The sequence below is a fragment of the Halichoerus grypus genome, chromosome 4 (assembly GCF_964656455.1).
Source record: "Halichoerus grypus chromosome 4, mHalGry1.hap1.1, whole genome shotgun sequence".
Classification (NCBI taxonomy): Eukaryota; Metazoa; Chordata; class Mammalia; order Carnivora; family Phocidae; genus Halichoerus; species Halichoerus grypus.
The window spans coordinates 40,566,206-40,592,376 of NC_135715.1; the positions used below are offsets into that span (position 1 = coordinate 40,566,206).

The 26,171-nt window shown below is 32.9% G+C and overlaps 1 long non-coding RNA gene across 4 annotated transcripts in view; it reads left to right on the forward strand.

Moving 5' to 3' along the window:
- LOC144381474 (uncharacterized) overlaps nucleotides 1–10,596 on the forward strand; it is a 232,783-nt gene extending 222,187 nt beyond the window's left edge. For 2 of the 4 annotated variants that reach the window (XR_013446718.1, XR_013446720.1), the window contains one exon: nucleotides 10,479–10,596. This is a non-coding gene — a long non-coding RNA (uncharacterized LOC144381474). Of the gene's footprint in view, nucleotides 1–4,271; nucleotides 5,828–10,478 lie in introns of those variants that run through there. The other 2 variants (XR_013446717.1, XR_013446719.1) reach the window with 1 other exon arrangement.
- Nucleotides 10,597–26,171: the final 15,575 nt, after the last annotated feature.

Genomic DNA, 26,171 nt, shown 5'->3' on the forward strand with positions numbered 1-26,171 from the left:
ATGGAAATCCTTGTGTGATATAGAGAACAAGTGAAAAATCTTCATAGTACATAGGTAAAATTATTTTGAACTTAGGCATCACTATTCTGACAAAATGTGAGGGTAAACTAAAGACAATTTCAGGAATGCAAGGACTAGAAAAGGTTAAACCAATCTTTTCTGAGTAAACTTGGGTATGTACTTCAGAAAAAAAAAAAAATAGTTGCAGAAAATCAAGAGGTAGAATTGAAAAGCCACTAGGAGTGGACTTCAGACAGTAGTGTTATAAATTGCATAATAAAGTTAGCAAGCAAGCATTCCCTTTTGGAAAAAGCTATGTGGGATAAATACGGTAAAACAACATACAGGATCCATGAGAAGGTATAATTATGTAGGCAAATCATTATCCAATAGAAAAGGCAGGCAATTAATACACCACAAAAATTATAAGTTGTTTATAATCTATGTGATTAAAATATGAAATCGACTCAAATATCACATGGATTTTCATTATTAACAGAGAACAGAACAAAGTTCATTACACTTTGACACTGGCTATCTATATTCTCACAAATGGCACAGGAAATGTATTTACACTGCCTTGACAAATCTTACATAATCAGTACACTGTAAAGACTTTTTGTTAAAGATTTTATTTATTTATTTGAGAGAGAGAGAGAGAGGGAGGGAGAGAGAGAGAGGAAAAGAGAGAAAGAGCACGAGTCGGGGGAAGGGGCAGAGGGAGAGGAAGAAGCAGACTCCCCCGCTGAGCAGGGACCATCCCAGGACCCTGAGATCATGACCTGAGCCAAAGGCAGACACTTAACCGACTGAGCCACCCCCGCTGCCCCCCTGTAAAGACTTTTATTTTGATTTCAACATATAAGATCCACCAGTGGATAGTATTAAATAAATGTCTGAATAAGATGATAGTGCAAAATGTAAAATTCAATTAATAGATGACAAGTTTGGGATGTGGGGCTGGGGAAAGCCACGAGAGTAGAAAGGTAGGGGCATTAATATTCTCCTTTCACAATTAATTAATACTGTCACAATTGTCTCCATTCACAATTAATAGATACTGTCAAATGTTGATAGAACTCCAAGTAGGGGCTAATAATGACATTGTAAGACTGAAATATAACCAATAGAAAAAAGTACTATTTGCTCTAAAATACTGAAATGGGTGGAGAAGAAATAAAATAGAGAATAGCATAAGAACACTGAGTACTCTTTTTCTTACTGGGGAAAAACAGACATGATACAAACTTGATAGATGATACACTGAAGTATGAACATGCAACTTAAAGTTATATCAAGGATTAGCTTCTCAAAATGACAACTTGGTAAAAAAAAATATATATATACCTTACTTTATTCTCCCGGGGTATATTTTATGTTAAAGAATCATCCTCGCTACAGAATTATATAGTAAGGGACTGAAAACAAAATAGATCAACATTTTATGAACATAAATTTAAACTCTACATGTTTCTCCTTATTTAAAATCTAATATTTTTGTGTTTATTGCTTTGCTTTATTGAAACGAGCTGTGAATCATCTTTCCTTTTGGGCACTAAAAGCACAACTTTATTTCTAACTTCACTAATGACGGTAACTTCAGTTGAGGTCTGTACTTTCCATACTTCTGCAATCAAGAGCTTGGTCCTTATTTACCATGTGCATCACTTGGGAGTTGACCTACCACATTTATTGCTCACCATGAAATGTTCATGCTCAATTCAGGCTTATTTTATGAGGAGGGGACATTATCATGTCCTTTTTTTCAGAGTCACCATCTGTTTCTCCTCTCTCCCGAATGCCACTCGCTTTTCTGCCAGGAAGGGACACTTCCAGCCCCCTCTGAGGCATCTTCTCAGCAAGCAAAGCTGATACGCTCTTTTCTATGACATTTCCTCCCACAGCACTGGCACACAAGGGCTTGCAATGTGGAGTCTGGAATAGAAGCCATCAATTAGGAAAAAAACACCACTCCTCACTGGACTAAAGAATGAGAAAGAAAAAAAAAATGTATAAGAGAAATTTTGAAGCTAAGATGACATGATTATCCTACAGGGTGATAACCTTCTCCATAAATTAAATGGAAGGAAGAGAAGAGGCATTAGGAGTACAGGATTTAATGACTATACTTCAGACTACCCTAAGGATTCAGAGTAAAAATTGTTAAGCAAAGCCACCTGGGTTTAACCATAAGAAACTAAAAATAAAGGGTGTCTACTGTGACGGGATTAAGTAAAACAATGGTGGGTGACTGAAATAAAATAGGGTGCAGATTAGTAATGAAATGTTTGAATTATCATGTTGTTGCCTTATAGTTGATCTGGAAGATCATATTTAAAACCTCTGAAGATTTAAGGGTAAGAGACATACGAGATAGCAAAGAGAATATAAATAACAAAACATGAAAATTGAATCTAAAGTAATTTTGGTCACTAATTCTACTAGAGCCATGTGAATATACACACACACACACACACACACACACACACACACAACTTTCAGATTATTTTTAAAGATTTTTTTTATTGATGTATAACTGACATACAACATTATATTAGTTTTCAGGTATATGACGTGGTTGGACATTTGTACATATTGTGAAATGACCACTGTAATAAGTCTAGTTAACATCCGTCACCACACATATAGTTACAGAATTTCTTTTTCTTGTGATGAAAACTATTTAAGAGTTAATCTCTTATCCACTTTCAAATATGCAATACAGTGTTACTAACTATAGTTGTCATGCTGTACATTAGATCCCTGGGACTTTTTTTAATAGCAGGCCCTGACATTTTTAGTTTTGAAGAATCAAAATGCACCATGATATGGTTTTGACAGAACAAGCCTACTACAGGATGATTATAATTTCAAATAAAGAAATATGAAACTTAGAGCAATGAAAGCATATCCTATAAATATATTTAACTCCCATTTTACATTCAGCTCAAAAAGGTTGGCTTATTTACTGTTTTAAAATCTTCTGAAAGTACGACTGTCAAATCTGAGGGGAAGCTATGTCATAACTTAGCCACATAGACCCTAAATGTATAGCTATGAAAGTGACTTTAGAGTTGTGTTATTCTCCCATGTGATTATATATTCCCTGTATTCCCCTAACAGGCAAGAGCTGAAATACCTTCATTGCAAAATGACACCATATTTGAAATACATATCTGGTGACATAATTTTTAGGAAAACTCTTTATCATTGCTTTTCAAAAATAGCCACAAAATTACTTTCCTTTTTAATCCTCCAGCTTATACAAACATTGAAAGAAAACCTTCACTGTGTGTCATCTTAATGCATTTTTGACAAAGGAAGCTTTAGGGGCAGCCTGTTTCTGCTTTTACATTATAAAGGGGGCATCACTAAGTATCTGAAAAGATCAACGGAAATGTCTGGAATATACAATTTGGCAGATGTGCTTCTTGTGTTGAATAATTTTGTTGTTTAAAAAACCAGGATGAATGGATACTATTTATCTGAATGTCAAAGGGCATGGTACAATGGGAATGTACACATGAAAAAATAATCAAAAGCTAACACACACATATGAAAGCACTCATCACATTAACCTAACATGTTCCAAGAAGGAAATTTCTTCATATCAGAACTTTCTTTTTAATTTGTGAGAATTATAATAAAACCAATTTGAATGCCCCAGAATCAGCATGCTAGAGAAATTTTAAAAACCAGCTCTTCAAAAAGTTATGATGTATATATGATTATTATATATTTTCTTATATAAACAATGAGTAGCCCACAGTTTCCATATTATAATAAAATGCAGTAGTTTATATTATAAATTCCATTTTGTTAATTGTCTCTCATAGAAGGCTTCGATTAATTTTTGCCAAATGCTTGCATCCTTAAACAAAGTATGGTTGTGATTTATGAATGAATATAGTCACAACATGAACGTTGGTTGGTATTTTCTTTAACATTAGAGAGTAAGACAAAAGTTCCATAGAATGCCATTATAGAATATTTCCACCCTCCAGACACACGGATGCAAATAACTTCAAGAGCACAGAAAATGGTCAAATTAGTTAAATAGAAATTGATATATTCATTATTTGTTATCTTTGTTTTTGTAACATTCATTTAATTTTAAGTTCTATATAATATACTTCATAATAATGGCTATATTTAATAACTGACTCATGATTCCTGAAAATTTAATGGTCGACCCTTCTGGGGTCAGAGTCAGTGCCAGCAAAGCACAGGTCTGAGTAAATTTGATTTTTTTTTTTTTTTTTTTTTTGTAGAGAATTCAGGGCTTTCTACTACTGGGTATCTGGAAAAGAGGCAAATGATGACTGAAATCTGCGTATATGTCAATCTTTTTCAAATGTCAATATGTTACATTATTGGCAAAGAGGAATTGGGAGTTGCAGCTTGAATCAATGTTACTTATCACTTCCTTACAACAGGGAGATTATTTTAGATTATCTGAATGGATCCCATATAATCACACGAAATCTTAAGAAAAGGAAGAGAAAGTCAGAGGGGGATGGACAATGGAACAGGTCAGAGTGATGTAATGTGGAAAGAACAAGCTACTGTTGGCTTTCAGGATGCAGGGAAGAGAGTACAAGCAAAAGAATTTCATGGCCTCACTGTTAGAAATGGCCCTCAGATGACAGCCAGTAAAAAAATGGAGACCTTGGTCCTACAACCTCAGGGAATTGAATCCTGGCAATATCCCAAGTGATCAGGAAACACATTTTCCCGTAAAACCTCTAGAGAGGATCACAGATTCACCTGCACTTCGATTTTTCTACAGGGTAACACTTACTGAATGTCTGACCCACAGAGCCATAAAATAATGAATTTAGTGGCTTAAATTTATATAATTTGTTAAGGCAACAATAGAGAACTATTTCAGTTGCAGAGAATTTTAGCCTCAATGTTATTTAAGTGTTTTGAAGTAATACATGTAATTTTTATAACCAGTGTTGAGATACTTTACAATGTATTTGGTTATCATTTGTTCTTTCATCTCACGTCCTGCCTCTGTTTACACTTTCTTATTGGTGAAGTAAAGCTTTCAATATTTCTTTCATGAAGTCTGTGGGTTGTAAGGCATCAGATAAAATGTCATACACTCTCACTTGTGCCACAAATTTTACTGATTTTCCTTCGGCAAGTTGATCTAGTATTTTGTTATCTGTCTGTATGTACTACATATGATTACTGATCTATTATCAATATGAGTTTTTCTCTTTTAGATAATCTCTTTTCTCTCTAGAAGCTTTTTGTTTTCTTTTGTTTTTAATTCTTGATGGCTTGCAATTTCGCAGATATGCCTAAATGTGGATTTAATTTTATGTTATTTGCTTTTTACTTAGCATGCACTTCAGGTTAAGAACTCATGATTATAAAAGAGCTAAAAGCTCAGCTACTCTCTACTTAAATGTAAGGTGCTTATCATTCCCTGTATTCTTCTCCTCTTTTAAAACACGTATTGGATGTTGAGGTTATACTGAAGTCCCTCAAAGGTATCATGAATGGTTCTTTCATATTTTTAATCTGCTTACTGCTTACTGTGCACAACCATTTAGTCTTTTTCTGAAGGTTTAATATAATTTTAAGTGTTCACCCATGGCATTCCTAGTCATTATTTCTTTATATAAACTGATTTGTCAGGGCACCTGGGTGGCTCAGTCAGTTAAGCGTCTGCTTCTGGCTCAGGTCATGATCCCAGGGTCCTGGGATGGAGCCTCACGTCAGGCTCCCAGCTCAGTGGGGAGCCTGCTTCTCCCTCTCCTCCCAGCTTGTGCTCTCTCTCCCTATTTCTGTCTTTCTCTCTCAAATAAATAAATAAAATCTTAAGATAAAATAAATAAATAAACTGTTTTGTCTTTATTTTCCTAATTGTACTTTATCACGATTTTGTTCTTTCAAAGATACAAAGAACTGCTATTGTCTGAGATACCTAAATATATTTTAAAGTTGTTCTTTTTTTAATTTTTATTTTAAATAAATATTTACCTGGACACACGGCTGCTCAGAATAATGACTATATGTTCTGGCTTCACTTATAAAGAGGTATGGTTAGGTGAATGTATTAATCAGGGTTCTCCACAGAAATGGGACAGATAGATCTATATAGATAGATAGATCTATATAAGTACATATTATATATAGATTATGTATTTTATATAGATCATATAGAGATTATATGTATTATATTATATGTGCATGTATAAAGGAGAAAGAGATTTATTATGAGATTATCCCAGATGATTATGGAGGCTGAGAAGTCCAATGATTGGCTGTCCACAAGCTGGAGACCATGAAGAGCTAGTGATATAATTTATTCCAAGTCTGAAGTCCTGAGAACCAGGGGAGTTGATGGTGTAGATCCAGTCCAACGACAGCAGAGAGGAGATGAGATGGCTCAGTTCAAGCAGGAAGGCCGGGGGGGGAAAAAAAGGCATGAATTCCTCATTTTTCTACATTTGTTCTATTAAGGGCTCAAGTTTGAATGATGCCCATGCACAGTGGGGAGGACAATCTACTTTACTGAGTCCACTGCTTCATATGGTTTATTTCATCCAGAAATATCTTCACAGACACACCCAGAATTTAGTCTGAGCACCTCATGTCTAGTTAACATAAACTTTACCATCACAGGGATTAAGTGATTCATTGTTTCCTTCTTCATTATTCTGTTTTCTGTTCTATAGACCAAGGACTTCATGGAGTAGAACTATTTCACTAATTCTGGACAGCAAAAATATTTTAGGTGAAAAAGAAATATCTGGCTTGATCCACTATTACTCCAAATCTCCCTAACTTGTATTTAAATGATATATATGTCTACATTCATATTTATGAACAATTATATCTACATTTTATTTCTTTTGATTATCAATTTGCAGTAATTATTTGATGAGTTACATTAGGAATGTTTATATAATAAGAGTTGGGACAATATAACAGCTGGGACAATAAAAGGTTTGGAATGCAATGTTTAAATTTAGGATTGGAAATGGATTTGAGTGTTTCAGAGAGACACCAGAAAGTCTATGAGAGAAGTGAAATGAACATATAAATGTCATTGTGCCAAAGGGCCAAAAGGAATGATGTGTTGTATTTACCTTCATTGGAGGCACCATGCATGGTGGCAGACTTAACATCCAAAGGACAAAAGAAAAGAAAAAGTACAAGAAAGAGTGGGGAAAACAAGAAAGGAAAGAAAGAATAAGAAAGATCAATCATCAATTCACAAGCAAGGAAGTATGATAGGAATTTTCTTAGATGGTAAAGTGTGATAGGAATTTTGTTAGAGGTCCAATGATGGAATCACCAAATGGAATACATTTCAAATAAGGGGATTATTTCCATCTGTATTAAGGAAAATTACTGGATGCAGCAGAGAAGAAATACAAAACAATCTTTCAAATATTGGCCTTAATATATTTATATTTACTTTGCAGAAAAATCATTAGTCCCAAGACTTCTGAGGTTGAGGAGATTGCAGTGTATTCAGGAAAAAGAATTAGTATTTATAATGGAAAAAAAAGTAAAAGGAATACTCTGGGAAATTTGAAATAATGACTGAAAGCAACTGGGGAGTTTTAAGTTCAGATATCTTCATTGAAAACATTATGTATTATCACATTTTATATCTAAGGCAATATCATTAAATACAGATTCATGGTTGCAAGAAACCTGATTTTATTATATTTTAACTTCTACTTGTGTTTTTTCTTTTCTATTATTTCATTTATTTGTTCTCATCCTTATCTTCCTCTCCTCCATTTCTTCCTTCTCTCCTCCTTCTCCTCAGAATATTGCTGTTACTGTTTTACTTGAAATGACAACTCATTTGTTCTTCCTTATTAATTATTATTGCTTTTGGTTTTGTTTTTAGTTTTGTTCTGTTTTCCATATGAACGTCCTTTATTGTTTGCAAAGGGGGGTGAAACAGGAAGAGACAAGATAGCTCGGCTCCAGGGGTGGCTCCAAAGACCTACTCTGTCGCCGTCCCCAAAAGACTTAATTATTTTAAATTATGTTTACATCTTTCACTTTCTGATAGTAAAATGACACAAAATCCCTTTTACTGAAACAGATACCTTTATGAAGAAATAGTGAAAATAACTGGAAGTGGCATGTCTTAGTGGAACAAAACACGAGCTTTGGAGTCATCTACTGCATAGACTTACTTTTACTAGTCCGTGTTATTGGTCTTTTTTACCTAATCTTCCAAACCTCATGAATAAAGTTTGTAAAGAGAAGATGTTTGCATGCTAGTTGGAGGACTGATAAGAATACATATAAATCATATATAACATTATGCCTATGCTTAATAAATAGCTCTTATGCTATAATTAATCTTACCCTATGATATCACGTATCAAAATAAGGTTAGTATCGAGTACCAACTCCATAAGTATTACTAAACAACAAAGGCAGAAAGTCATCTTAAAATACAATTAAGTAGGGAGCTATTAAGGAAACATGTTGTACTTTTAAAGATCTGAGAACTTCCTTTAAAAAATCAAATTTTAAGGGAATAAATGATTTCAGACTTTTAGTATGTTCATTATATACTCAATTACATAGTCTCAACAAGGTATAAATTTGTGGTTGTCTGTAACTTGATTCTAAACTATTCAACAGCTTCTAATCTAATTCAGCCAATTATGCTGACCATGTACTGTAAAATAATGCCAAGGGCTTTTCAATTATATATTGTATTACTTTGGGGACATAGATATATTACTTAGCAGAGATGAATATCATCTTTTGATGCATTTAATAAAATTATTTTACGCAGATAAAAACAAAATAAACTAATTACCAGGAAGAATATGTTATGTCAGTAACTTCTAAAATTAATTTACTCTTAAAAAACAGGAAATAGATTTTCTACATGGGAAAAGCTATTTTACAATTATGCAACTTCTCCAAGTATTAAAAATTGACAGGGGTAGATAAACATCTGGCAAAATGCCCAATGCTTCACACATTTCTACTTAGGCTGCACATCAGGTGGATTCATAAGATGTGAGTAAAATGTTTATGCTGGGATTCCAAACCACCGTGGCACTTAATAATTAATTGGTGTTGACAAAATGGGTGTCAGAAAAACAAAAAACAGAACAAATATCTTTTGTTTGAATCCCAGTCCCATTAAATCTTTCAGACAGAACTTCCTTTGTGGAAAATTTATAAATCCCATGTTCCCTTTAAAACAGTAGGTGTCCCTTATATGAGCTATAAGTCTTGCATAATTGGGTGTTCTAGGATTCTTTCCAAATTTTCTACAACAGGCATAATTTTTCAAGAACACATCTGCCATAAGCAAAAAAAAAAAAAAAAAAAAAAAAAAATCCTGGAACAATTATCCATGAAAGCTAAATCATGTGATTTATGCAGTGAAAATAATTTGCCTACAGAACCCTTGCTTCATGGTGTGTGTGGGGGGGTGTAGAGGGGGTGCCACTTTGCATTTTCATCCATTTTTTTTAAATAATGGGCATAAGGTAATTTCTATGAATCCTTTACTGATTTATTTATACTAATTTATCAATGATGGTATAAGGAGTTCTGAGCGTAAACTCTGAACAACATAAAGTCACTACTCTTGATATAGTTTAAAATAACCGCTCTTTAAAACCATAATTATACATAAAGCTGTAATGTAAACCATACAATTTCTATGACAAGTAGCACATACTTCATGATTACTGCATCATTCACTGCTTACTATTATCCTTCCATCATTATTATGTTGTTACAGTCATTTTTCTGTGGGTTTGTATTTTCCCACAAATGTGTGGTTCCAAGGGGGGGGGAACCCTTATTCTCAGCTTCTTTTACTATATGTTTGCCTGACTTGATTTTTTTCTGCTTCTTATCTGGTAACTTAGCAACCTAGGCCATTTAATCCACAGTCATATACATTTACATATATATGTGTGTATACACACACACACACACACACACACACACACATATATATTTTAGAGCTTCAACAATGGTTTGAAGCTTTTTTCTTAAAAAGTGTCAGCATTTTTCAAAGCAAGGAGTTAATCTTTTTTTGTCTCTGGAAATACTATAATTGCATATAATAATTTCATATATTATATATATTTATGTATGTATATATGCTTTATTTGCCATTCAGAATAGGAATTATTTTAGAGTTAAAATGCCTGACTGTCTGGACATGGAGAAATATAAACCTATTATTTTGTTTGTTTGGAAGATATTTTATGTTCACAAAGCAGAAGAAATGTATAAAACTCACACAAGTTAATACCTATGTGTGATTTTACAGCTTTTACACTGTATGCTGTTTTTTATAATACTCATCTAATCTCATTGTGGTTCCAGTCAATGGCTGAAGTTTAAGGTTTGCTAATCCTATGTTGCTGTCAAACAGAACTTTATTAACTAGGCCAATTTGAATATATTTCTATAAGACTTTCCTTTTTGTTTTTTTCTTTTCCTAAAAGAAGGAAGAAAAATAAACAAGACCTGTACTTGGATCTCTTCTGGTTTTTTGAGATGTCAAGAGTCTCCAGTCTACAATAAGTCTACAGAGAGATACCACTTTATACACAGTAAGATGGCTATAATCAAAAGGACAAATAATAACAAAAGTTGTCAAAGATGTAAAGAAGTTGAAATTTCATATGCTGCTGATAGAAATGTAAAACAGTGCAGACACTTTAGACAACAGTCTGGTAGTTCCTCAAATGGTTAAAAAAAGAGTTGCTGTGAGATCCAACAACTCCACTGCTAGGCATATACCCAGAAGAAATGAAAACATATGTCTATGAAAAACTTGTACATTAATGTTCATAGCAGCCTTACTTAATAACCAAACATAGAAACACCTCAAATTCCCATCAATTGATGAATGCACAAATAAAATGTGTTACATTCATACATTAAAATATTTGGCAATAAAAAGGCACACTACAACATAGATGAACCTTGAAAACATTTTGCTAAGTGAAAGAGGCCAATCACAAAGGTCCATATGTTTATAATTCCATTAAAGGAAATGCCCAGAATTAGCAGATCTACTGATACAGAAAGTAGATTAATGATTACCAATGACTGGAAAGATGAGGGGAACTGAAGAGTAAGAGCTAAGGGATATGGGGTTTGTTTCTTGGGAAAATTAAAATGTTCTAAAATTGATTATGGTAATGGATGCACAACTCTAAGAATATACTAGAAGACATTAACATTTATACCTTAAATGAATGAATTGTATGGTATTTTATTTCTCAATAAAGCTATAAAAAAAAAAGAAACTTGGGTCAAGCTAAAAGCAATCTCTTCTATTCCACCTGTATTCTCATTCCAACAGATACAGAGTTTCATTTGCACATTTGTTACAGTAATAAAGTTCTTGTTCTGTTTTACAAAATAATTTTAAGTTTTGGAAAATTCCATTAATTTCCCTTCAACAGAAAATCATCTGAACTTGGGGCACCTTGGTGGCTCAGTCGTTAAGCGTCTGCCTTCGGCTCAGGTCATGATCCCAGGGTCCTGGGATCGAGCCCCGCATCGGGCTCCCTGCTCAACGGGAAGCCTGCTTCTCCCTCTCGCACTCCCCCTGCTTCTGTTCCCTCTCTCACTGTGTCTCTCTCTGTCAAATAGATAAATAAAATCTTTAAAAAAGAAGAAAATCATCTGAATTATATAACCCTTAAAGTATCTCAAAAAAATTTGATAAATTTTTATGATTAATTTCCAGAAGCATTAAAAGAGCTGTACACAGAGATGAAAGGACCATGATTATAAATGTGGTAATGAAAATGCTAATTTATTTTCCTTTAGAACAACATCGATAGGCTTTTTTCCCCACCCACTTATACAACAGACAAAGAGAAAACCAACAAAAATAAATACCAGAAGACAAATGGAGTATTGTGTCAATTGTCAAAATAATATCTCTGAAATTTATACAAACAAATTCCCAACAACATTGCTGACAATGGCTAACAGTCCAAATAAACTACTGTCTTGTGACCCAGGAGCCTGGCAATGGGTAACTCAATTCCAGGAATTCTCAAGACAAAAAGACAATCAAAAGTGACAAATATATAAAACCACATATTGAGTTGATTGGCCCTTTAAAGAAAATTTGTTTTCTGTTCTATTTTACCTGACAGAGACCAGATGGTCAGATAATCAAAACTAACTTACTATCTATGCTGCCATGCTGCCACCAATGGGACAATAAATGTTAGATTTATAAAAAGCAGACATGACATAACCATGAAATGGTTCAGAACCTGAAAGCCCAAGTCCTTTATTGCCACAAACATGGACCCAACAGCAGGGCCAAGGGAAGACATCTTACGACATTAGTGTGGAGGAAGTATACCATATCTGTAATTCCAGTGGAGAGAGAGACTCATGAGAGCAGACCTCTCCAATGAAACCTCCAGAAACAACTTACACAGACATATTACGGTAAGAAATAATACAGCTGAGATTTACCTGCCTATGAACGAGATCTATTACATGTGGTTTGACTGTCACCTAACAGAAGCAAAAGGGAAGGAAAACTTTATACAAGAAAACAAAATATAGACTGTGGGTCGGTGAGTTTTTGTTTTTAACAGGCATTTTGGGTATTTACAGGTTTCTAAGAAACCTTGTGATTTGAACCTTAAGGGTATTTGCTATCTAAGAAATGGCTGCCAATACTTTTCTATTAGCATCTTCATATTAGGTAATCCAGAACTGTACCAGTCCTCTGATTATCATTACTTGTTTTAATTCTAATTGTAATTATTCAGCAGCTATAAATAGGAACTTCTTTATCTTCACTCCAAACCATCAACATATATATGATTCAGATTTTGTTATTCTCATAGATAGTGAAAGAAATTGCTTAAACTCATATAGATAGCAATTTCTGGAATAGGGATTAAGCTCTGGATATTTTATTTCTTAAATTATATTATTTCTATTAAACTAATGCTTATCCTGATTTCTCGATTTCTATCACCAACTGCTTTGTCTTCATTGTCATCACCTGCTTTATTTATATAGATAAGCCATATCAATAATGGTTAAAATATACTAATTAAATATCTAACACATCTTTCAATGAAACTTTAGAAACCTCATTAATCTTCCTTAGGAAAAAGTAGCATAACTAGGACTGTAACTTTCTTACACATTTAACCATAAAACAAAGGGTTTGATTTTATCTTACATTTCTGGAAATGATTGTGTTGTGCCATATTTATTCAGAGATATGAGAGCATGGTATGTATCCTTAATGAAAGTTTGGGTCTCTATTGCAGTATCCCACTTGCAAAGACATAAGCAGCACCATATCCATGAATCCAGCATTAGTCACTATGAATAATTCTTGAGATTTATGAACTAATCACTAAGGTTTTACACCTTTACACATTTAAATCTCTTTCTTGTTGAGCTGAGTTTTTCTTTTAAAATATCAGTACGGCAAGCATTTTTAAAATGTCATGCACTGAGGTTTGTATTTGATATGCAAAGCAGAGTAAGAATCACTTGATTGTTGATCATAGCCTCATGGCCAGTGTGTATTGTGTGGGAGAGAGATGAGGGATGGGTATAGACGGTAACTAAATGAATAATTTCAATAAATAAATTGTCATTGTAGGCATTACAAGCACATATGCACACACAGGCACACGCACTAACACACACACACACAAATGTAACTGAAAGTGACCAAAGGAGTCTTCCTGAATTCGTATTTCAGATAGAGAGTTGGCATAACTTAAAAAAACCTGTATTCTGGTTTGTAGATTTTGTCTTCATTGATAGTGACTTAACTATGAAAATAATGATAATGCCATACAATATAATCCAAAACACATTTAGTTTAACAATGTTACCTGACTGAACCCTTCCTTTTTTAACTGAGATGAATCTTAACTGAGATGAATCAATAAATATCAACACATTTATAAATTATTATATATTTATTTATAGTTATAGTATTTAAAAATTCTAAAAAAATATATTATTTATTTCTGAATTAATATTAGTAACTAAAACATTGTTTACCCCACAGTGTAGTAGTGAAGTTGTATCAGAATTATAGGAAGTAAAGAAATCATGTTATTATATTTAGATGTAGAACCTGAAGTTGTAAAATATAGCCATTGATGTTGCTATTATTTCTCATTTTAACACAAAATCAATAATTAGAAAAATATAATCTACTAAACACTATTTTAATAAATCCAAGATATCTTGTATCTGCTAAAAAAACTGAAAATGAATGAAGCTTCTAAGAAGGCCTCTTTGCAAGGAGGAGCATCAATTCTGCCAATTAAAAGGTGTCAAAGTTAATTCCTTTTACATTCTCTGACACACATTATTGTATACAACTGGCATATATTTAAATCTGCATACTCTGGAAATAACAGAATAACAACTGAATTCTATAGTATGGAGAGATTTGAAAAATGAATTTTTTTAAATGTATCATGGAGACTGAAAATCTTCAAGTTGATGCGATGCACATTTTTAAAAAATATTACCTTTTGATGTGTTACATGAGCACATTTACATACTATAATCAACCACAGGCTTATCCATATATGAGCTATTATATGCATTTAGCAAATATTCCCCTTATTCACCAACATATATAAAAATAACAACACAACAATAAAAATTTTTCTGAAAACAATTTTCCCTCTCCAGGCTTAATATAAAGCAGAAGGTAGGATTGTTTAGTATTTCTACATTTTTATTGTGGTTTAAATTCCCAGTAAAGATTTTAAAATTTTGAAAAGGTTAGGATTGAAGGATTAATGTTTCTCTTTAAAGAACAGAAAAACACAGTATAGTTTACATTAAGAAAAAGTCGTGTATAAAACTCCTTCTGTAAAAAGGATTCTAAAAGAAAAACTATACATTTTTATTTTTCTAGGAGATGAGATTGCATAATGCTATTCCTCTGGTCAATTTTTACCATTCCACAATTCTCTCACATATATTCCGAGTGTTGTTTGAAAGTAAAAAGCTACTTTATTGTCGCCTCTGCACTTTAAAGCTTATAATCTTTTATGAACACACACCAAGCAAATCACTAAGAAAACCAATAAAACATAAATGACTTGACTTTTTAAATAATCTTCCAAGCCAATCACTTCATATTTTCCAAATCAGTGAATGATTCAGGATTAAAAACCATTATTCTTTCTTGAAAAATTTAGGAGACATATACTAAAAATTAATTAATTAATTAAAAAGCACAAATTCAGAAGTATAGACCTGAATGCTTATATTTTTAATTTAAAAATTTCAGACCTTGTTGGGGGATGTGTGTGTGTGTGTGTGTGTGTGTGTTTCACAAGTGAAGTGAATCTTTCAGGATCGAAGATTTTCGCTGAATACATAAGAATGTTTCCCATGTTGTAAGTATTTTCCGAATCAACCTTTTCTAAGCCTGGAATTATATGGAAACAACCTCAAGAGTGGTTTTTTACAATCTATCAATAAGTAACATAGTGTAAGTGTCAAGAGCCTAGACTCTGGAGTTAGTCTATTAGGGTTTTATCCCTACTGATACTTTTCAGCTATGTGAATATCTGCAGGTTATGTTAACATTTCTGTGTCTCCTTTTTCTCATCTGCAAAATCAGGATTAAATAATAGTACCCACCTCATTGGTTTTTTATCAGAATTATATGAATTTTCATGTAGCAAGGAGCATAATGTTTGCTATTTGTATTTTAAAAAATACTTAATTGTAAGAATAAAAGACAAAAATAGAATTCTTAAGTTTTAGATCCACTAAACTTTTATTAATCATATATATACATTAAACACCTGAAAATATTTCAGTTTTTCATCTTTTTCTCAATATTAAATAATGTTAGCATGGAGATTTTAAAAATTATGACTATTTTTCATAAAGCATATATATGTTTAAAAATATTGTATCTTGACTAGATTTAATAACAATGATCTTTAATACAAATGTTACTAGAAGACACTGCAAAACTACAGTCATCTTGAATTTGATGTCTTAAATATTCTTATGTTCAGGGTTCTCATATTTCTCAAGGGGACATAATTTTATTAAATTAAAGAATATTTTGTAAAATGGCTTGGAAACTAATGCACTTATTTTGCCAAGCAAAAATAAAATTATATTTTTTACTCTTATAATCTCATCCAATAATTTCTGAAATAAGACAATAGATCACTTTAATTCTTGAAGTTGCTATACACTAAAATTAAAAGGATGATGTGCATATTAGCATTTAAAAAGAAGGCATGTATATAACTAAGGACATTTGAAGTACATATTAAAAGATCACAATTATTATTTTCTAAATTAAGTTATATTATTTAATGCATATTTTTCCTGTCATATTTATTTATTTTATTTTTTTTTCAAAGATTTTATTTATTTATTTGACAGAGAGAGAGATAGCGAGAGCAGGAACACAAGCAGGGGGAGTGGGAGAGGGAGAAGCAGGCTTCCCGTGGAGCAGGGAGCCCGATGTGGGACTCGATCCCAGGACCCTGGGATCATGACCTGAGCCGAAGGCAGACGCTTAACGACTGAGCCACCCAGGCGCCCTTTCCTGTCATATTTAAACTTTATTTTTTCCCCTAAACAAATACCAAATACTGTAGTGAGACTAGATAGAATTGCTTGGTTCTGCTTTCACTGAAGCATCATTCCAGATCAAATTTATAAATCCAAATGAATTGATACTTATAATTATTCTTACAAATCTCTATATATTGATCTCACAATCAAGACAGACCATATTATTTCAAGTCATGTAGGAAATGATTACTAGAATAGGGTTAGTGTACTTGAATTTTGTTTATCTCATTTTCATCTTCTGAATTGTGAAGCTGTTCTGACTTCAGAGAAACTTCAATGCAAAATTAGTTAATGCTAAGACAATAAGGACTTGACTATAGTAAATTTGGTGTTCAAACTAAAGATAAAATGATGGATATTTCTTTTTCTTTTTTTAAATATTTATTTATTTATTTTAGAGAGAGAGAAAGCATGACCGGGGGAGGAGCAGTGGAAGAAAAAGAGGGAGAGAATCTCAAGCAGACTCCCACCTGAGCGTGGAGCCCAACGCGGGACTTGATCCCACAACCCTGAGATCATGACCTGAGCAGAACTCAAGAGACAGACACTTAATGACTGAGCCACCCAGGTGCCCCTAGTGATGGATTTTTCTTATTTGAAGTGAAAACTATTCACAGGTAATTGATTAGAAAGGCAAGATCAGCTACTTATGGTGTAATGACTTCATTTTATTTTACTCTTTTTCTATAGGGAGCTATGTTTATATCTGTCTATGATCCATCAATCCTTTTCCTATCTATATATCCATGCTAACATCTGTAGGAATATTAACACATACCAAAAAAAGTTTATACAATTCTGAATTAATCTTTGCAGCATCTTAAAATAATAGACATTATAATGCCCATTTCATCCATGAAGAAAGTTTGAATGCTTAATATGCCCAGATTTTATATTGTAAGGGCAGAAATCTGCCCTAATTCAAACTCGGTTATCTAAATTTCAGAGCCCTCACTCCTTCAACTAAATCTACAAATAGGATAAAATTAAGCAATATATAGAAATTCAAAAAAAATAAATAAATTTCATCAGTTTTTCTCAGTTCTTTTGTGAGGTATCCAGTTCAGCCAAACTTTCAAACACATTGAAGTATCTAATGTGAATAGTCTATAATCTAAAGAATCCAGGAGACAGTCCATGAGAGTAAGGGACAGCATGAGTACCTGCTGGGCCTGAAAAGGACAGTCAGTTCATGGCAGTGCAAGCCAAGACCATTTCTCTACCTATAATTCTCTTCCTTCACCAAATAGTATTTATCCACCAAAATGAAATACTACAACATAAGAATTTTGTAATCTCTATTTTCTCTTCACAATAATATACATGACCATTTACTAAAAATGAATAACTATTTTCACATTTATTCTGATACTTCATAATATCATAGCACGTAAATTTACCATTATAAATTTAACCAATGACATGAGTCATTGTTCCCAGGAAACAGATTGGCATGAAGGAGGTATATTCTTTCTAGAAATCCCTTTGCTCATGTCCATGTCTACCTTCTATCAGTTTTGCCAAAAATTTTGTCAATGCATGACATGGGTCACTATTTTCTTATCATTAAATACCAGTTTTCTTGCTCTTTCTCCACGCTTTTATAATATTTTCTTTAATGCTTTCCATCTTTGAACAATAATATCGCCTTCATCTTCAGCCCTTTGCTACTCACCCCCCATATCTACAAATTTCATGTTTTGTTGCCACAGTATCCAATCCCTGGTAGAACTATCTATATCATTATTATGCTGCATATGGCAGATAAGAGTGCATCAATATATACCACATTTATTTAGCTTATAAGTGTGCTGGTCATCAATTGTGGCAGAACTGCATCGAATAGATTTTCATCATCTCAGCTGGGCTGATTTATATGTTAGTGAGGCTCACTACTGACTGGTTTAGGTTGGCTTTCGCTGGAAGAAATCTGGCTACTTAGTTTGTCTCCCCATGTCCCTCATCCTCCAGCAGCCTAGACCAGGCATGGTCCCTTGGTGATTTCAGATGCATAAAAATTCAAATAGAAACACTTTCCTACATCTTTCAAGAACAAAGGAATTTATGGCTAGGCCCAATGCCACAGTGCCCGAGTACATGATAAAGGTCAGGGATACAAGGAAGAGCAAAGAACTGGAGACAATTAAGTAATAATCCTTCCAAATGCAAATATGGACTTGAAAAAAAATTATATATTATACTATGAGCTCTCTTATTTTTCAAAAGCTTTATGTAAATGTTTCCAGATTAACTACAAAGTCCTTTAGTCAAGTTATACACTCACACAAAACCTGGTTGAATATATTTGAAGGTTACATTCTTTTTATTATCATTTTTTTAAGTTTTTATTTAAATTATAGCTAACATACAGTGTAATACTAGTTTCAAGAGTAGAATTTAGTGATTCATCACTTACATACAACAGAGTGCTCATCACAAGTGCCCTCCTTAATACCCATCACCCATTTAGCCCATCACCCACCTTCCCTCCAGCAACCCTCAGTTTGTTCTCTATAGTTGAGAGTCTGTTTTATATTTTGCGTCTCTCTTTTTTCCCCTTATGCTCATCTGTTTTGTTTCTTAAATTCCACATATGAGTAAAATCATATGGTATTTGTCTTTCTCTGATTGACGTATTTTGCTTAGCATAATACACTCTTGCTCTAATCCATGTAGTTGCAAATGTTACATTCATTTTATACATTGATTCATACCTTCATATTATTGATTTTTGCTTTTCATTCAAGACCACAATTGAAATGCCTGTTTTTTTAAGGTATCTTTCTTCCCTTTCTATAGATTTATGATATTCTCCAAAGAGAAACAACACATTTTAAGTTCCTGGTTATTTCTCTCTCTCTCTTTCTCTCCCTTCCTCTCTCTCTCTCTCACTCTCTATATTCATTCTTGTTGCTACTAAAATTGTACTATTTCTCCCACTACATGTTCATTCTATACTTTTGTTTTAAAAGGCTTTATTTAATTTTATAAATGACTTAAATTTGAAAAGTATTATTTCTTAATATTAAGCTATCAAAGCACTGGGATGACCAATGTGGGAAGCTGTGAGTAAGCTGGAAGACGCCTGGGTGATGGATCAGGAAGATAAGGATATTAGTCCCTATGCAGTACAAAATGAACTTGAGCTTGATTCAAGACGAAAGTCCATGATGAGAAAATCCAGGATGACAGGCTGGATCAACCCAGTGGATCATGTAAGGAAATAGAATAGACTTAATCCAAAATTTGGTATATGATGGATTAGGAATTCAGACATAGATTTAAAATGACAAGAAAAATAATATAATAAATAATGTTTATTAGGCATGTGCTATGTTAAAAGTGTTCTTATCATATATCTATTAATTTATTTTTCATAATATACCCATGACCTACTATTATTATGCTGACTTCCCAAATAAGGAAACCATAGCCTAGAGAATTTAAAAGGCTTAGCCAAGATCACATTGTTACTAAGAATGCACGTTTCAACATTGCTTTTTAGTTCCTTAAGAAAAATGACCTCTTTCAAAGAACAGTCCACATAACAACTACATATTCTTATGTTTGGGGAAGGCAGTAAGTGATAACAAGGAAACTGAGTATGACATCCAGTGGTTTCCCACAGGAAATCTGATATTAAATTATAATTGTTCTTTATCTTTCCAGCTGGTAAGGCTCGGCTTCTGAACTTCTCTATGTTAAGTTCAAATTTATGCCATCTTTTCCACCAGCAACTGCTAATCTTCCCATGCAGGGAGGGATACACACATACACACACACACATATATGAAAACTGAGCTTCTCTAAAAATACCATAAACTTTCACAACTCCATTCCCTTTATTACTTGCCTTTCCAACTTTCTGGAATATTCTATTAATACTTTTTTTTTCTTTTTCTTAAAAACCTCTGAATCGTTTTTTAGACTCAGGTCAAACAGAACTTCCTCACAAAAAAATTCCCTGATTTATCAAGGAAGAATAAAAGCTGATCATCTGTGATCCTATAACAACCAAACCTTATCTCCATATCTTTTTGCTTACTATGTTATGTAACTTGTTTGCAGCCATTCTCTCTAGCAGTTCCTTCTTTTCCTAAGCTCTGTCTCAGTGTTGCAAAGTGTAAGTTCCTTTAACTTGGGGCCATCACGGTATTTGAGTTTGTATCCCCAGGACTTATTAAAGTAGCTTATGGTAAATATAAAACACTGAACACACACAGATAATATGAATTAATAAGGGAACCTAAGGGGTTTTCATTACTTTTTTTTTTTTACTCAGCAAGAGTTAACTAGCAAAAAAGGGGGGGCATAGTAATAAATTAACTTTTACTTTGTACACCCTCTTATTTATCATTGTGTCAGAAATTAGTAGAATTACATTACTTATAATTACCCAGAGAGAAAAATAATCCTGCCTTATAACTGCTCTGTTGATTATAAATTCTGTATTCTAAAGAATCATTATTCACATATGGTATTTTTGGAAAATACAAAAATATGCTTAAGTGTTAGTATTACGTCACATCACAGGAAAGTTTTCTACTCACTTCAATCAATAGCTTTACCAGAAGAAAGAGCAAATTCTCAACAACTCCCTTCTGTTTGGTACATCTCAATTAATTAACTTTGGAATGTGTAAAGAATAAATTTTCAAACAATTATCAATGACTTTCAATTTTTTTTTCTATTGAACACATAATATGCTTATTCATCTTGCACACATAGTCCATCTCAGGCATTTGCAGAAACAGATGTTCCTGGGAGTATATCAGCATACAGACATCAATGTTATGCTCATCTCATATATGGAGCCTTAGTTTCTAAGCTAGTACTTAAATCAACATCACAGAATGTTTCAGTGATTTATACAGTCATTCATTTCAGTAAAGTAGAAAACAGTCCTCAAAAGCAGCCAGCCATATAACAGTCCTAGAGGTGCAGAAAAACCACCAATAGATTTGCCAAAGAACCAGATGCTGTCTTTGGAAGAAAATTTCCCAGCTTGGCATCAGGAGCTTACAATGTCATCCAAATGATTCCTCCACACTTTGGAAGACAATATTTTCAAACAACCTAAGCACACAAAACCCCATTTGAATAGCACTAAAGCTTAAAGCATAATTAGTCTTTGGAGACTAGATTAAGGTATACAAAAAAAATATTACCGTGTGTGTGTGTGTGTGTGTGTGTGTGTGTTTAGATTTGAAAAATAACAGGAACATTTTACACGCACTTTAAATGAAATCACGGAATGCATGTGTGTTCGGAAGAACCAAGTGCATGTTAATACCAATCTTTAAAGTACATAAAATCATTTTCCAAGTCTGTTACACTTGTGCGATATAACAAAAACAGAGTGGTAGCTTTACTGGGAAATTGCTTCAGACAAGCTTGTGTGTGTGTGTGTGTGTATTTTCTTTTATGTTTTGTATTGTTTTTCTTCTATGATCATTATTCCAAAAACCTAATAAAATAAGTAAAACTCAGTTCACTATAGTAAGAAAGTAGAAAATACAAAAGAAATGCAGCACATAAGAAAATATGGACCTGAACAGAAACATCGTGAAGTTTTTGTTTTGAATATAAAACAAGGTAGCAGTTAAATATTTAAGAATAAATTATTTCTCCTGAACTGTGACTAGAATACTGACCCTCAATTTCTCATCTTGTTCAGTGTTGAAACTTTTTGATCAATATTGTTCTATTGTACATAATTTGGAAAGTATCTAATTTTTAAAAAGTATTTTTATTACAATATTTACTAAATTTAGACATTCTAGTAAAAATATGGATAGAAATATCTATTTATCTCTTTTATAAATGCATTTAAACATACTTTTTTTTTACTGTAATGAGAATCACTCGGATTTGATTATGATCTGATCAAGTGAATTGAATCAATGTTTGAGATTTGTTGAAAATTTTGGAATATACTTCCTGTATCTCCAAAAGTTATATGTATGATTTTTCTAATAGTATTGAAAATAAACCCCTCCAGAACATAGTTGCCTGGCATTTTATTACTCAATTAAGGGATTAAAAATTAATTTCCTAGTACGGAAAAAAAAAAAAAAAACTTGTTTATAGCAATTTATTTTTGAAGCAATGTAAAAAGGATCATCCAGAGTCAAACAGAATTGATTTCAGACTATCTTACTTAAGAGGGCTTTACATACTTCCTCTATCTCTACATGGAAATTGTGGATGATTTTCATTTAAGATGCTTTTCATTAAATGGAGTCAAGTTCCTGTGGACACAGGTCACTTAGGGGAACAAAACTAACAAGTTCCCAGGATCAAGACTTTTCAACTAGTTTATCAATAGTTGATTTCCTCAGCAGGTCATTAGAGCCTGCTACCCACATATGAGCACATTTAGCAGTGAAATCAACAGACCTAACAGCCCCATCCAAGCATCAAATGAAGAAAGCAGCCAAGAGCTTTGCACAGACACAGATGTTAATGCTAAAAAATGTATTCCAGACCTTAGCATCTGTGTACTTTATCTGTCAAACATCTCCTTTGTATGGCTCAGCTGCTGGCTCTGTAGTGGGACATAAAGGAGAGGGGAATGTAGGAAAAAATATGAGTTGCATTAATTCTGTTCTAAAAAACATTGCCAGAGTTTAGTAATGTTATTCTCTATCTTGTTAAATAATGGGGACAGAGGTATTTCTTAATTTATATTCTGCATAAATTAAGGACATTTGTATTGAAAGCAAAATTCTGATTTTTACATAGAACATATAAACAAATCAGTTCAAAGGTATAGTTTTCTGACATCATCAAAGTGTAATCAGATATTATTTTAATTACAACCAGCTTCTCAAGGCCAAGAAATGAGGCAAAAAACCATCACATTTAAAAACTTGAAACACGTTATTCAAAGAATAAACCAAGCGTCTTTTTCTAAAATTGGTTATAATTTTGAAGTCTAAATGATTGAGTATATTTACATCAGAAAAAAATTTAACACAGTAATTTAAATATCATACATTTCTGACTAATATAATGATGCCTTACTTGGTACTCAATTATTTTTTAAATCCCACTATTTCTTCTAATGTCATGTTTCTTGGATTCAGTGCTCCCAATTCATTGCCAAAGCTATCATGCCAGCCCTCTCCAGGATACCAGTAAATAAAGTGGATAAGCAAGTCTACATTAATAATCCTTTCTCATGTTAAAAATTACATAGGAACAGCTCATTCTGAATTACTGCAATTTATAACTATAGGGGCATAAAGTGGACAACATTACTAACAGGAACCAAAAGGAATTGATGTATTCTTTCCCCTCTCAGCAATGATCATTTGCAAAGAAGTAAACTGCCATGGGTGATGTAAAAGGTGACATTTTCAGCAGTTACTAGGTATGAGTATTAACCATTAGATAATTAGTGTGCTATTCCTCTACTTCCTCACAGTGTTGGTCTATGTAGTTTCCATGCATTATTGTAATAGAAAAACAAAATAAGAGAGAAAATGTGAGAAAAAGGAGATGTAGGAGTAAAATAATTAAATTATATTCAGAACTTACTGTGTGACACACAATAACTTAAGCATATTACATATATTACTTACCGAATCCTTGAACTAGCCAAAGTGTGCTGGTAAGTAGCAAAACTTGTACCCAAGCTATGGTGCGTGACTCCAAATTCTATCTACGCTTGACCACAGTTTTAATCAGTTGTGGGAAGGTAGATATTTAACAAACTTCTCAAGGAGCAAAGGGGAGAGCTCTGATTTCCAGAATGTCCTAATTACTGCGTACATCTCTCCACCTTGGTTGATTTTAAGCTACCAAAGAGTCATTTGTAAATATGATACTGGAAAGAGATGTATAATTGCTCTGGGGAGCCAGTGCAAGCAGGGTCCAGGATACTTCATAAATAGTTGCTGCAGTCCATCAGGATTGAATTTCTTAATCCCTAAACTTAGTGTAAATGATTTTTTTAAATATTTGAAATTAAGTAGCATTTAAAATGAATTTTTCATGTAAGTCTGGTGGCAACATTTAATGAAGTCTTCATAACTTATCCTATTAATTTACTGAAGCTGACACTTATCTTTGAACCTGGACTAACACTTTGACCAAAAAGTAAACTGTTCTGGTCACATTTTTCAACAATCTACTTTGGGACTTACTAAAGTATCTATATCATCCTTCCTACATGTTTGAGAGCTATTCAGTTTCTGGATGATAATTCAATAAATGCATATTAATGATAATAGTAGTTTTAAATAAAATGTTTCATAATCAAACAGTTATTTTACCTAATATATACATATAAAAATGAGTAACTTTCTGGTCATTTTGTGATGGAAAGGTATTTTTGACAAACTGTAACTCTAAACCTTACATAACTTATAGACATCTCAATAACGATATATTCCTTGATTTTTTCCATGTGCCTATATGTCCCCAGTCACATTCTTAAAGTCATTATGGTTTAAGAATATATATATATATGGAATCTTCTAAAAATTTCATGCATCTGCCAATACATTTAATCTTTTCAAAAATGGAATATAATTGTATACACTTGAAACCTGATATCATGACTTATTAATATAACTTGGGGAAACTGTCACATAAGCCCTTTGGGTCCTTTATTACATAGATGGGTTACAAATTAGCTAACCAGTTCCTCACTGATGAATTTAAGTCATTAAAATGTTAATAACATGGGAAACTGTCTAAAATCATAAAACTTCTAGGAGAAAACATGGAAAGAAACCACAGTGACATTGACCTCGGCAATGATATTTTTTGCGTACAACACCAAAAGCAGAAGAAACAAAGGCAAAAATAAACAAGTGGGACTACATCAAACTAAAAAGCTTCTGCATAGCAAAAGAAATAGTCAAAAAATCAAAAAAAGGCAGGCAACCTACACAATGGAAGAAAATATTTGCAAACCATAGATCTGATAAGAGGTTAATATCCAAAATATATAAAGAACTCATAGAACTCAATAATAAACAAAAAAATCTGATTAAAAAATGGTCAGAGGAACTGAATACACATTTTTCCAAAAAAGACATGCAAATGGTCAACAAATACATGAGAAGATGTTCAACATCACTAATCACTGGGAAAATGCAAATCAAAAGCACAGTGAGGTATCACTTCACACCTGTTAGAATGGCTAACATCAAAAAGACAAGAGATAAATTTTGGCAAGAATGTGGAGAAAAGAAAACCCTTATCCACTGTTGGTGGGAACGTAAATTGATACAGCCACTATGGAAAACAGTAGGGGGTTCCTTAAAACAATAAAAATAAAACTACCATATGATCCAGCATCTCTCCCCTGGGCATATATCCGAAGTAAATGAAAACAGGATATTAAAAAGATATCTGCATGCCTATGTTTATTGCAGCATTATTCACAATAGCCAAGATACAAAAAACAATGTAAGTGCCCACCAATGGATGAATAGATAAAAAAGATGTGATATATTATACATACACACACACATACATACACACACTCACTTAATGGAGGATTATTTAGCCATGAGAAAGCATGATATCCTGCCATTTGC